The sequence below is a fragment of the Lathamus discolor genome, chromosome 3, assembly GCF_037157495.1.
Source record: "Lathamus discolor isolate bLatDis1 chromosome 3, bLatDis1.hap1, whole genome shotgun sequence".
In the NCBI taxonomy this organism is placed as follows: Eukaryota; Metazoa; Chordata; class Aves; order Psittaciformes; family Psittacidae; genus Lathamus; species Lathamus discolor.
Window position 1 is genome coordinate 96,419,553 of NC_088886.1, and position 14,007 is coordinate 96,433,559.

A 14,007-nucleotide genomic window follows, 5' to 3' on the forward strand; every position below is an offset into this window, starting at 1 on the left:
ATAAAGAAAATATTAGAGAGTTAGTGAATGACAAAAAAATGTATTTGGTCCGTTTATAATGGATCAAAAATCAAGAGGTCATCTCCAGTAGCCATGGGATGGCATACATCTAAATACCTGTCAGAACATACATTGTAAAGGACTAACCACACAGCCTCAGACCCACTGTATAGTCAGACAAGTACCCTGTATCCTGTGAGGATTGGTCTTACCTTATTTTCTTCTTATTTTTTCTGGATTTATAGTAGAGCTTTTTAGTTCTATTCCAAGCTGTCCCTTAAGATCCGTCTCAAGGGCTCTAAGAAAAGAAGCATTTGAAATTCATACATTTGGTCCTTCAGTTAGGACACATGTTCCAGCTCCCCTTTCTGCTTCACATACACAGCTGGGTGAAAAGACCTCCCATGGCTCTGATTAAGGTGTTCCTCACTCCGATGCAGGCATGCCATGCACAGCTCCTGACTACGGCAGCTGTAGTGCTGGGATAAAGTGAGGATTCATACATCATTTCTGAGGAAAACCTTTAATCAGCTGCCACAATGTAAGTGCTATTCTTTAGGAATATATCTAGTTAAAGCGCTAAATAAATAGCAAGTAAAATAAACATATTTTTTGCATGTGTCCTGGTGTTAGAAAGGAACAGTGCAAAGACCACAGATGTCAGTTTACTTTCTTCCATGTTCAAGTGCAAACGTAATAATGGAAAAAACAATTTACCCACATACATAATTATTTTGTTATTCCCAAATAGAGGGTGATCCCTTTCTCCTTCTGCAATATCACATAGTGTGACCATGATCTCTTCTTCTTACCTTAGGGTCCATTACTGTCAATTTTGCCTCCTATCATCAGTTAGATCCGCCTAATGGAAAACATTTGTGTGGATTTAGAAAGGCCTTTGCTGCTATGACCGCATGCTTCACAATGAACCTTTCTCAGCACAGTGCTATTATTTTCTAAACTCTGTGGGTGTTTGTGTGTTTGAGTTTGGAGTTGTGTGGGATGTGGAAGCTTTGATGAAATACTGTGGTGAAATGCCTGGCTGAGCTGTCAAGCATGTGCCCAAGCAGGAAAATGGTGAGAGCTCCAGTCTCATTTCTTACAGTCTAGGTGAAGCGAGGTTTTACAATGGTGGATCCTGCCCTTTGTAAGAGCAGACTGCAACATACTACTCCCTTCCATTCTAGAGCAAACCAAGTGACAGAGAGAAGTGAGCCTCCCACTTGGATTCAGTCCTCCTGGGGTTTATATCTTTTTGTATCTCTTGCTCAGAATGCTTCGTGAGTAAAAGTTAGCCCCTACTAGATAAGCTCTTTTGACTGAAATTGCAATCAGTTTCCAAGGTCTACAGAAAAGGCATTTGGATTGAGCTGGGGAAAGATTGCATTTTATTCTTTTTTTCTTTCTTCCCTTCACCTTCAAACAGCAGATGAGTACTCAGTGCAGTGGGTTTAACTTCAGTGAGGATAAAACTGCTGGAGGAAATGGTCTCACCTGAACCATTTACCATCAGTGAGCTTTTGGATCTCAGAGAAGCCCTTTCCCTGCAGGTTGCAAAAGATGAAGGCAAACTCTTTAAGGATTACTCACTTATCAAGCTTCTGATGTCTAAGCCTGGAAAATGTGATCTATGACCAGTGGAAAAGTGGCAGAAGATTTTCATGGAAGTTCCAAAACTGCATTTGCTATAGAGTATAATTGCCCTGTAATGAGTATCCCGATATCAATTCCTTTTGCACAGATCTGTCTTTTCTCTTAAAGGGAAAAGAATTCAGCTTGCAGGTAACATACTTTGTAATAGGAAATATTTCTCTTTTTTTTTTCTGAAATGTGCTTTGCATTTAAGAAAAGGAATGTTTCAACTTTATTTTAAACATTCCTCCTCTTCCTATCTCCATTAAGGAGTAGATTGTGGTCTTCGCTGCTGACATGGAGCTTTTGCATGCATCAGGTCTCTTGCACAGTCATAGAGATATCTTAGTCGGAAATAATCACTTGTTCCCACAGTGTCTTTGAGTTTTGTATTACCATTTTGGAAATTTTCATGTCACACAATTGCAAAGATGAAATCCCTATGAGATTTCAGTGGAGGTGCTTTGTTAGGTAGACATTAAGCCTCACAGATACTCAGTGTCAAGCTGTCAGATGTAAGGTAGTATTTCTCACCTGATTTCATAGAAGAGATACTGATATACAACTGATAAGGAGATGGCCCAAGATCTTGAAAAGAGCTGACTTGTACTATCCGCCTGTCAGTGCAGAACTATTTCAGAAAGTATACATCTGAGTGATGTGTCAAATTATTCTTCCATTTTTCATATGACAAAACTTCATCTGTTTTCCTGGATGATTATTACACAGTTAAACAAGTCTCACCAGTCCTGGTGACACTGATGAGAGCATCACAATATTAGACTGAAATTTCTCCTTTATCAATTCCATCAAATTATTTCTAGTGAGATTTCCCTCAGCTGCTTGAAAAATTCTTCACTTGTCTTGCTTCAAGAACCACAGCTTTTCTCTTGCAGTTTGGCCTATGTAACAGGAAGGTTTGGCTGGTTCAGAAGCACCCAGCACCTTTGCATGTTTCCATGAGATGCTTGGACACCACACTGAGCCTGCACACACCAGGTGCAAGTCATGCCTCTGGGACATGACATAGGTATACCTGTTGCAATTTCTCTGCGTATAGTGTTTCTGCACTGAAAATGTACCTGCAGGTGATCTCTAGGAGTAGCCCCATGTACTAGCAATGCATTAAACAATAGAAGACAATAAAGACAAATCAATTTAAGGCACTTTCTATGCTTTTGTCATGGTTTAAACTCTGTCAGCCACACAGTTTCTACTCCCCCCCCCCAATTCTTTCTTTCCTTTCCCGCCCCGCCCCCCCCCCCCCCCCAGCTCCCAGAGGGATGGGGAGGAGAATCGAAAGAATGTAACTCCCACAAGCTGAGATAAGAACAGCCCAGTAACTAAGGCATAACACAAACCACTACTGCTACCACCAATGGTAATAATGATAAGAGAAACAACAAGGGAAGAGAATACAACCGCTCACTACCTGCCGAAACGAGCCCAGCCTGGAAGAGAGAGTGCCCTTCCGGGTAACTGCCCCCAGTTTATATAGTGGACATGACGTGCTGTGGTATGGAATACCTCTTTGGTCAGTTTGGGTCAGGTGTCCTGTCTCTGCTTCCTCCCAGCTTCCCCTCCTCCCTGGCAGAGCATGAGGCTCAGAACGTCCTTGGTCAGAGTAAACATTACTGAGCAGCAACTAAAACCATGGGTGTTTTCAGCACTGTTCCCAGGCTGAAAGTCAAAAACACAGCACTGCACCAGCTACTAAGACGGAGAAAAATGACTGCTCCTACTGCTGAACCCAGGACAGCTTTGCTTCAAACCATGTGACTTCACCCAAACACAGTATGTGCTGTCTGCTCACAGAAATGGAGATGAGAGGTCAAAAACTCTTGAAAATTAATGAATTCAGGCTTTTCTGGTAAGCAACCAAAGTGTGTGTGCCTGACTGAAAACTGAAAACAGCTGCTTTCAGCAAATCAACTTTGTGATTCAGATTTAACAACAGCATCAAAAATATTTCAGCTTGTGAAATAGTACATTCAGTGAAAATTTCATGTTGCATCTAAGCTGGGGGTTTTAGAAAAATGATAGGTATTTCTGCTAGAAAATTCGCGTCACATGGACCCAAACTGTCATGAGGTGTTCTACTGCACTGGCACAAAGTGCAGTGCTTACTCTTACTAAATGATCTTGCGTATAATACATGAGAGGTCCATGCATCAGCAACAGGACTGTGGTATATTGACTCTGAGGTAGCCAGTATCATCCAGCTTATATATAGTTATGTATAATTGTACTGAAACCCTCCTTAGGGTTCATAAAGTAAAGCTTTTTTGTGTGTTTTGGCCAAGAATTTCCAACTAGGTTTCAATTGTAATGTCAAGTACACAGCACAGGAACAAGGATCCAAAGCTTTCCCTGAAGAGGGACACTGGAAAGAAACTTGAAGCATCGCAAGAAAAGGAAAAAGGTCATCTCTTAACAACTGCTTGTTCTGATTTTTTTTTTTTTTTTCCCCTCCTGGTTTATAATGTCTCCAGTGACTTTAATTTGACTTTTTCATGTGGTACATTCACTGGGCTCTGGCTTTGTTGTAAAAAATAGGCCTGTTCATGAGATGAGTTTTCCCAAAGACTTGTATCTCTACTTGGTAATCAGTCACCCTCAGATGAATATTTTTAATTATCAGCATCTGGCTAAATCACATGCTTGTGGAAAAGACATATTAGCTCATCTTGTGCTACTCACTGGCAATTCAAGTTTGTCCTTTTAGTGCTTTCTCCTGTCTGTCCTAAATTAATAAAACATAGTGGATTCCTTCACTTCCTTGAGGGATTGTCTTTAGCCTAGTAAATCCTGCTTTCAGGATCATTTTTCTAGTATTCGTGAACCCAAACAACATCTTAAGTAATTTGAAATTGTTTTCCTGTTAGACATCTGTGATGCTATAGAGATGCAGTGGTTCTTTCTAGGATAGCAATTTTTATTCATTATCATAATATTAAGGTCTTATTTCTACCCCAACTATTCTAACTTTTGACTTGTTAGAACAAGTTAATGCAGATTTTGAAAGCCATTTATTAATCATAAGGCCTCCACGCTGTGTTTCTCTCACTGCACCCCACCAGGATTTTTTTAATTATTTATTTATTTATTCCTTTTTTAAAGTCCAGTATTACAGTTTCTTGTTAAGAAGGTTCAAAAACTTAATCCAGCTGCAAGTTTAACTAACGTTACTGAGAAAGGACTTCATCCAGATAGTGGGCACTTCTGGCAACAGTGCCTATCATTTTCCTGATCACAGTGCAGGAGTACTTTTCCCCAAGGTACATGGTGCTGCAACAGAATAACCCTCTGGGCAGCATATGCCTTGTCATGTTCCTGGTAACCCTATTACTGTACTGAAGTTTCTTTTTATCTTGTCCTCTGAGTGATTTTTATTTTTTGATTCTCACAAAAGAAAAGCCTTGAATTTTTCCTCATTCACTGCCTGTGTCATCAGAGAGAAAGGTACAGGTCAGAATAGTTTAGTGGCTTGTTAAAAATAATAGTAATTTCAACCAAGACCAAAGGATCATCAAGTTGCTTGTGAATGATTCAACCCATTTCAGAGTGACGTTTTTCAGTTAATGACTTCAGCTGCTGTTGAGTCCAAGTGTTCTTTTCATGGACATTAAATTTTCAGTGTAACTGTACTGGCAGGGGAAAAGAAAAAAAGTCTAGCTAAAATGAAGTACCCATTTGCGAGGGACTTGGGCTATTCGGAAGGTGAAGCCTGACCCAGGAGAAAGGTATGCTCTTTTTTCTGTTCTAATGCCTCAGCCTACTTTTTACATCTTTACTGATTTAGTTTTACTTTCCCTGATGCTTTCTCTGTTTTTTCACTCTTACATTTTATTTACCTTTTTTTCCTTTTCATCTTTGTATAAAAATTGATGCACACATTTTAGCTGATCAAATGACACAAAAAAAGTTGTTAATCAAGAGAAGGTAATAAATGATAGGTGCACATAAATCTGTGTAGCTTCCTGAAATGAAATAAGGCTTTTGTGCTCTCCGGTTTTAAGAATCTTTATTCTAATCTGAGGCTAGGTAGCAATGTTCACCCTGATTAAACCCTGTGGATTTATACCAAGGGCAGATTTCAGCCTGTGTGTTTTTAGAGTAGATTGGTTTTATCACTTTAGTCATGAGGAATGCTATGTATTTCCTCTTTTTCCCCTTTACCTGTTTCAAATTCTAGAGGAACAATTCATTTGCCATCACAAGGAGAGTTTGACAGAGCAAAATAAAGCTGTGCCAAATTGCTGACATTATAACACTGCCAGATCATACACTGCTTCTACCAGTGGTCACATTGGGTACTTTTCTTTGGTGGTTCTGCTGGTAGACTCAACAGATCCAGTTCATTTTCAGTTATATCTTTATGGTAGGATACATCCTTTTCCATTCCCTCTGGAAAGTTTGTGCCTGAAAAAAGTATCAAAAACGTTTTAAATTAGAGGTTCCTAAATAAGAGTTGACTTTCCAATGGCTTGAACTTTGAGACTGATTTTATCTTTGAGCTTATTAGATAGCCAGATCAAGGATTGTTCAGTCCTCATTTTTCACTTAATAGCTACATCACAGCTAGAGTCAGGTCTCGGGTGGAAAAAAATCAGACTATCATCATTAAACACTGTAGCAAAGCTTGACAGTCTTCTCTATCATACAAATCTATGCATAAAAGTTTAAGTGTTTACAATCAACAAGTGCCTGTGATCTTTCTTCTGTAACAGAACTTCTGCACTGGTGACAACAGTACAGGAAATCTACCTGATGCATTCAGAAAATATAGTCTGGTTTGGTTTGGGGTTTTTTTTATTGGAGGAGTTGAGCTTATAAAATATACTCAGCATAGGGTCATTGATAGGCTGACAAACATTTGACTTCATCTTCGATTTTTTTCTCTTTGCATTTTTTTTCTCTTTGGACCTTACTGATTACCTCTGCACTTTGGCTTAGAGAACATCTGTAGCTTCTTAACCTGCCCATTTCCTGAAAAGATTTGTGCATTAGTTTCATACTGAATTCAGCCTGGAAATTAAAGAGTCAATGTATCTTCACAAAATTAAGGAAGTCTCGCAGAGAGAGCCCAAAAAGAATTTAAAAATTCAAGTAATTTTTTTTATATATTAATATGGCTATGAGGCACTATTATAAAAAATTAGAAGCTTTCACTAAACTTAAAAGGATATGAGTATAGGGTAGTTCCGAACCTCGCATTATTCTTTCTTAGCTGATATAAATTGTAGTCTATCTCTTTGTGCATTATCTCTAAGAATGGAGTCTGGTACCATAGGGTTTTCTGGGAATACAATCATGTATGTGTCTGCCATTTGCAGACATTGGTATAAAAGTATTGACATTAATGACTACAAAAGGTGCAAGACAATGCTACATGTCACAAACCATTCCGATCTTCTTGTGCTATTTAAGCAATTTCAGTCTGGTCTGATCACCCTCGTGATCTGCGACCACATCCTCCTCCTGGATTAACTCTGTTGACTTTATAAAAAAAAAAAAGAAAGAAGAACAATGGTACGTGAATGCAGATTTTGATGTATGGTGCTTGAAGTATTTCTGTAAAAATTAAAATATTAATAGGTTAATAATTTGCATTGATTTATAGTCAGATTAGTTTGAAAAAGGTCTTCTGAATTATGTCTGTCCTGGATTAATTAAAATAATACACAAAAGGGTGAATACAATAAGTGCCAATTATATTAAGTAACCTCCTTGTTCCTCCTCTCATGTGGAAGCAGTATGAAAACAATCTTAGCAGCATAGCTTCTTGATAAATTTCTTACAGAATATGGACCAGACAAGACTAACCCCAAATACTGCAAAAGCTCATTTAAAGTCTGTGACAGCACTGGACAGCCTTATCCTAGAAATCATGAGAAAGTGTTAATTTCACATAAATCTAAGCTTTCAAAATAATTTAAGGATAATCAGGAGTCCATAATGTAGAATTCATTGAGGATCATTTATCATTATGTTAAAGGAAGACTAGGCAGAGATCAGAAGTACTAGTTGTCCCAGTGCCCTCCCTTTCACCCCTAGCATTAAGCTCTATTGCACATTAAGCTTCTTACAAGTCTTCTGTATTTTTCAGCTGTTGGTCCTTTTACAAATATATCTCTGCTCTGTAACGTCACAACGAACTCCTCTCTACACAGACAGCCTGTCAGGGTTTCTCAGTGTTTGTTCTGTGAACTGTGCTTACAGATGCAGGGAAGAGCAAGGAAAAGCTCTAGTTAATGGCTGTGTGTGAAACCCTGACTGTAAGCACATTAGTTGTAATTATTAGTACTCTTGTTTTTATGTACAAATAGATTTAGGAAATCTGTAAATTTTAGTATCTCAGACACGTTGCTCACCAGTTAAACATTTTTAATGTATAGCTAGTGTATAAAATGCTTGCTAGCATGAAAAGTTAGATTCCTTAGTATGAAATGAACCCTTTAAATAGTTCATTCAGTCCTGCCACTGAAAAAACATCTGTGACATCCCTCAGATAGCTCATAAGATAACAGGGGGAATTGAAGCAGTGGTCATGAGCAATCCAGACATGGAAATCTAAACATTATGAGTCTTCAGACACCTGCTTTTATAAGAACGTTAAATGTATTTATTTTGAAGAATTCACTATTAAATATTAAGTGCTAGCAGGTGGCATTGAAGAATATAAGTCATTATTCCTGTTTCTTCAGAAGTAATAAGGCTTCATGTCATCATGTACCAAAGATGCATTCCCACTTTACAGCAGCTGGGGATCTGGTCTTAGATGTAAGAAAACTCTCTTTATATGCTAAAGTTTTCTATTTATCCTCTCCTGTCACGACAGGCTCAGAGAGCTGAGGTTGTTCAGCCTGAAGAAGGCTCAGGGGAGACCTTAAAGCAGCTTCCAGAACTTAAAGATGGCCTGCAAGAAATCTGGAGAGGGACTTTTTACAGGGGCATATAGTGACAGGACAAGGTTGCATGGCTTTAAACTGAAAAAGGGTAGACTTGTGTTAGGTAAAAGGAAGAAATCCTTCACCATGAGAGTGAGGAGACACTGGAACTGGCTGTCCAGAGAAGTTGTGGCTTCCCCATCCAAGATTTCTTGGATGCATCAAGGCCAGCTTTGAGCAATCTGGTTTACTAGGTGTCCCTGCCTATGACAGGGGGGTTTCCAGCCCAAACCATTCTATGACCCTATGATCCTCAAGACACAGCCATCACATGGAAAAATCCTCACTGGATTGCCATCAATAACTGAGAATCACCACAGTGCACAAGTCTCCTGTTTCTTAGTGTCTGCCATGGTTGTGTGCTGTTGGTTCCACTGCCAGTGAATTAGTTAATAGCTCTTAAATTCCTTTTAAGAATGCTTACTCCAGATTATGTTTTTTGCCATTTCTACTTAATGTTTGCAGGGTGAACATGAAGGGAAAAAAGCAAGGGAAAATAAGGATATATAAGGGAAACAAAACTTAGAGAGAAAATAGAAATGGGAAAAGAAAGGCTGAAAGCTAAATAGCAGAGCAAAAGATACTATGCTCATGAGGATTTAGTCAGATCTCACTTTGATTATGAAAAATGACTGAGTTTTAATTTGGATTGGTCTTACCTAGTAAACCTTATCAAATCTTCATCTATGTTGATTCCTGTTTGCAATTGGTTCTAGTTCATGAATGATGGGTTGAAGAGGCTACACAAGAAAAAGAAAATACAGAAAATAATCTGGTAATTTATTTAGGTGTTTGGAGAGTTGGGAAATATAGATGCTTCAAGAAAATAACACGTAAGATATTTCCTTTTGTTTTGTCTTTCTAGACTTAACTTCTCACCCACTCCCTAAATGTGCTTTTTTTCTGTCTCCATTTTTCCACTTTTTTTTTTTTCTATTTTTCATGATTTGCATAACTCTTTTTTTTCTTTGACAATATCTAGATAGGATCTGTATTATTTTCTTTAGGTATGTTTCTCCAGATTAAAAGGACAGGTCCTCTCTAAAATCAATAGCAAGAGCTTAAAATATTCATCTTTCAGTAAGTGGAGAAGATCTTAACAAAACACTGCAGATGAATCAAAGGCTACTGGTTGTGTTTACTGGCTGTAATAAAATGAAAATGTCTACTGGTTACTCTCCATGTTTAATGGTGATAGGTGATTTCTTCCTCCTTGTCTTTTGAATTTGAGTGGTTTTCAAATGCCAGATCAGGCACCCATCCAGTGAATATGCAAATATGCAGAAGAAGGCACTTGCAGATTGCTTTACTTGAAGTGCTTTGAGAGGCAAGGTTGTCCAATGGGGAAAGAGGCTACAGGCTAATTAAGAAATGGCATGTTTCTTCTTCCTCGACTTAAAATTCTCCGTAGATTTTTTCATTATTAAACACTTCATAAGATCCCAAGTCTGCTGAACTTTAAAAACTTGCAAAAGGCATTCTTCTGGAAGTTTTAATTAGGATGTTTCCCGTTCCAGATAATGACAAAAGGAGTATATGACCTCTGATTAGTCTTCATAATCTTCTGCCTAACTCAAAGATATAAAGTTGTGGGTCTTTTTTTAAATCTGTGCAAGGAGGTTCTATTTTATTTTTTTCTTCTTTCATTTGGGGTATTTTATCAAAAAATGAAGCCAATTCTTGTACTTATACAGTACAGCATCATTCAGCAAGCAAAGGCGTGAACTGCTGGTTTTACTATGGTTTTTCTTATTCCCAAAAAAATCAAGCTGGCATCTCTAATGCAGACACAGATGTCAGACATTTTGTGAAGAGAACCAACATGCTGTAGTATGATTTACTTGGCAACACAGTGCAGCAAAAAAAAAGGGGAAATTGTTTCGCTGTAGGATAGACAGTTGATTTGAATGTATCACTTAGCCAAACAGTTACACTAAACTGATTATGTTATCACAAGTGCATCTTTCTCCTAGGAAGCACAATGTTCCCCGTTCCATTTCATACTGACTCCTTGTTTCCAGCATTGTCACCCAGTGACCTTTCTGTCCAACCTCATTGTGCCAACAGGGGTAAATTTTTATAATATATTTTCAATGATTAAGCAAAAGGTTAATTAGAACACATACAATATTTTTTTTCAACCACATGTGGAAGGGTGGGAAGAATTAAAGAAAAAAAGGACCATGATAACTTAAATAACATTAGTTACATTTTTAGACATGGAAATATTAAGGAATATGTTACTCACTTCTGTGTTCCCCAATAAAGAGAGGAACAGAGCATAATCATCTATCATGATCGTCTACTTTTATTCATTTTAATAACGTTTTATATACAGTCACTCAGGTATGCAGTTTCATCGCTCATCCTTCTGACTCAAACCCCATTTCTGCCCATAGACGGCACTTCTGTTGAAGTGAAGCAGAGCTTCTGCTTCAGTTTTATATTTGACTGGTCTTGCATTCCTTTGGTGATACAGTCATACCTCAGGACATTTGCCAGACAGTCTGTAGCCTCTCTCCCATCAGGGGTTCTTGTTCTAGATGCAGCACAGCAGACAAATGGGATGGAGAGCACTGGAAGGAAGAGCGCTGAACTGCAGCTCAAAACAGGACTCTGCACTTGTGCAAAAGGCTTCCTCTGAAGTCTGTAACAATATGATCCATCACCCCTGACTCTATAGTGGTCAAATGACTTCACATGTTGAAACCTCAGAAACTGAGACCTGAGAATAGCCATGCTGAGCCAGTATACTAGACAGGACTAGATAGGATTTTCAGTTGTCACTTATGACACCATTATATCCCGTGGAAATTCATAAGAAAAGGACAAGCAAATACTGGTCACCTATTCGCCTAGCCATCAACAATTTGCAGTTCAGTCTTTCTGAGGTTAAACGTATTGCTTTTCTGTTCAACAGCTCCTAATGGATTTTTCTTCTATGAATTTATCATTTGTTGAACAAATGTAAATTTTAGCGCCAATAGCACCCTGTTGACTATGTTGCATGACGAAGTAGTATCTTTTCTTTCTTTTAAACCTACCTGCTAGTTTCATGCAGCGCACTATAGTCCTTGTGCTGGAAAAAAAAAAAAAAGAATATTTTTTTTTATTTATTGTTGTCATTCCACTCATGTTTTAAATATCTCTATCATACATTCACTCAACTGTCTTTTTTCCATGACAAAAAGCTGTAGTCATTATGTGTATAAAAAGCATTCCATCCCTGAAATCATCTTTCTCTTTTTAGTTCTACTCTGTCTGGTTTTGAGATGAAGACCTGAGAACTGAAAGGTTAGAAAGAGTGAATTGGTGACTTGTTTTACATCCACAGTCATATTACATACAAACTGAAACAATAGTACAAAATAAGGCACTAAGATTGCAGTAGGCGTGAGTTATCTAGTGTTATAACTGCTGGAATAAACCCACAGACCATTACATCTTGAACTTGTTAATTTTTCTTTATGCTATGTTGTGCTACTTATGTAATTTTGTGCTGTTTAAACTAAGCCTTTTTGGCCCCTCAAATAGTTCTTGTCTCATTTTAATTGCTCTTGTACCTTTTTTTATAATTCAATTGGTTGGAATCAGACAGTTGCAACTGACAGATCTCCTGTTAAGAAATACTGTCAGATAATTATGATCTCACAGAAGATGGACTAGAGGCAACCTTTCTTCCACATATTCTAAAAATACTTTGGATACTTCAAGCAAGGACAGGCCTAAGAAAGGTGCTTCACAGCATGAAAGCAGCTGGAATTCTTTTACATTATGTAATTAAGCACTGTGAGTGTACCTTCCTCACAAAATGATCAAACTTGGTGTGACATAGTCTACAGAAGAGTTTTTTTGCCAGATGGGAAATTGAGAGACAATAGGATTTAAGTGGTTCATCTAAGGACGGAAAAACAGAACAATGGCTACAGTATCAGCTTGATCCTCACCACTTTAATTCAGTGACTTGTCAGATGCTTCTGAAAGTCCCTATGTGCTTTAAATAGAAAATTGTATTTTTTCACAGTAGTGTGAGGTAATTATATAAAAAGTTTTTAAGTGCTCTAGACTGCTGTTCTGGGCATGCAGCTGAGGAGAACAAGGGAAGACAGGCCAGGAAGTTCCTGACTCGTGGATGATTACCTTAGCTACTAAGTTATCGCTCTTCTCTTACTGTTATTAGTTTTTGACCTGTCACATATGATGTAGTAACTGGTTTTTTGACATGGGGCTTAAGCTCAGGCACTTTCTGAGGGTGAATTTGAATGTTTGAAAAAGCTTTTCTACTGTCTTCCTTTTTTTGATAGGAAAGTTAGAGTGCTGGGAACGAAAATACTGAGCTCCCACGCAGTGGGACTTGTATTGTTTCATTAAGGCTGTCTTTATGAGCCCATAAAAAGACTTCAATAAGGAAAACCATACAAAAGATCTAATAGTTCTTGGCTATTTGGAGAAAAAAAAAAGGTGTGGAGGCAAAAGAAAAATAGCACAACTTTCCATTTTCTAACATGAACAGTTGGCAACACTGTGTTTCTCCAATTCAGATGATAGTATCTGGACTACTGGTTGTAAACTGTGTCATGTTGCCCTCTCCAGAATGAATTCGTCAGTCAGCTGGTGATAATAATTTTACTATAGATTTTTTTGTTTGGTTGGGCTTTTTTTTTTTTCGTCTGACATGTGCTGTCGGAAATAATTTGTCTAAAGCACTGGACTGGAAGAAAAATGCCTGCAACAAAATTAAGGAAACTTCTTCCTTTATCTTCCCTTCTCTGTTCAAAAATACCTAATATAGAATAATTTTAAGGGCTGAGGATTTAAAGATTTCAAGATTAATTTTGTCACCCACTAGTTTAGATTATTTGTTATATACTGCAGTTTATTCCTACATTGATGCTCAGACTAGCTGCAGAGTGCAGAGAGAAGCAAGCAGCTTTGGAAGGGAAGAGCAGCATGGGGCTGTGTGACAGCTGCCATCAAGACAGATAGGGCAGAGGACAGCAGAGGGGAAAGGGAATCTGCAGCACTGAAAGGCTAGGAAATACTCAGCGGGATCTAGAAGGGATTAGGAACGTACAATTTAAAAGAAACAAAGAGTAACTGAAATGAGTTTCACTGAGTCAGTTACCTAAGTCCTTTCTCCGACATCCAGCTCAACCTTTGGATTAGAAAACTCTAAGTAATGCTGTTATCCTGTAAAAGCGTAATAGTGGCTGCAAGATGAGAACTGTGCTTTTAGAAGACCATTTGGTAGTGGCTGTTTTCACCCTGCCTGTTTGAAACCCTTGCATAATTCCTTATTTCAAAACAAAGAAGGAATCTATCAATATTTTGGGCACCTCTGTGAAATTATGGAGGGTTTTTTAAATTTCTTGAAAGTCACTTGTGTCAGGAGTTCACAGCAAGCTTGGACAACTTGCCTGCCACG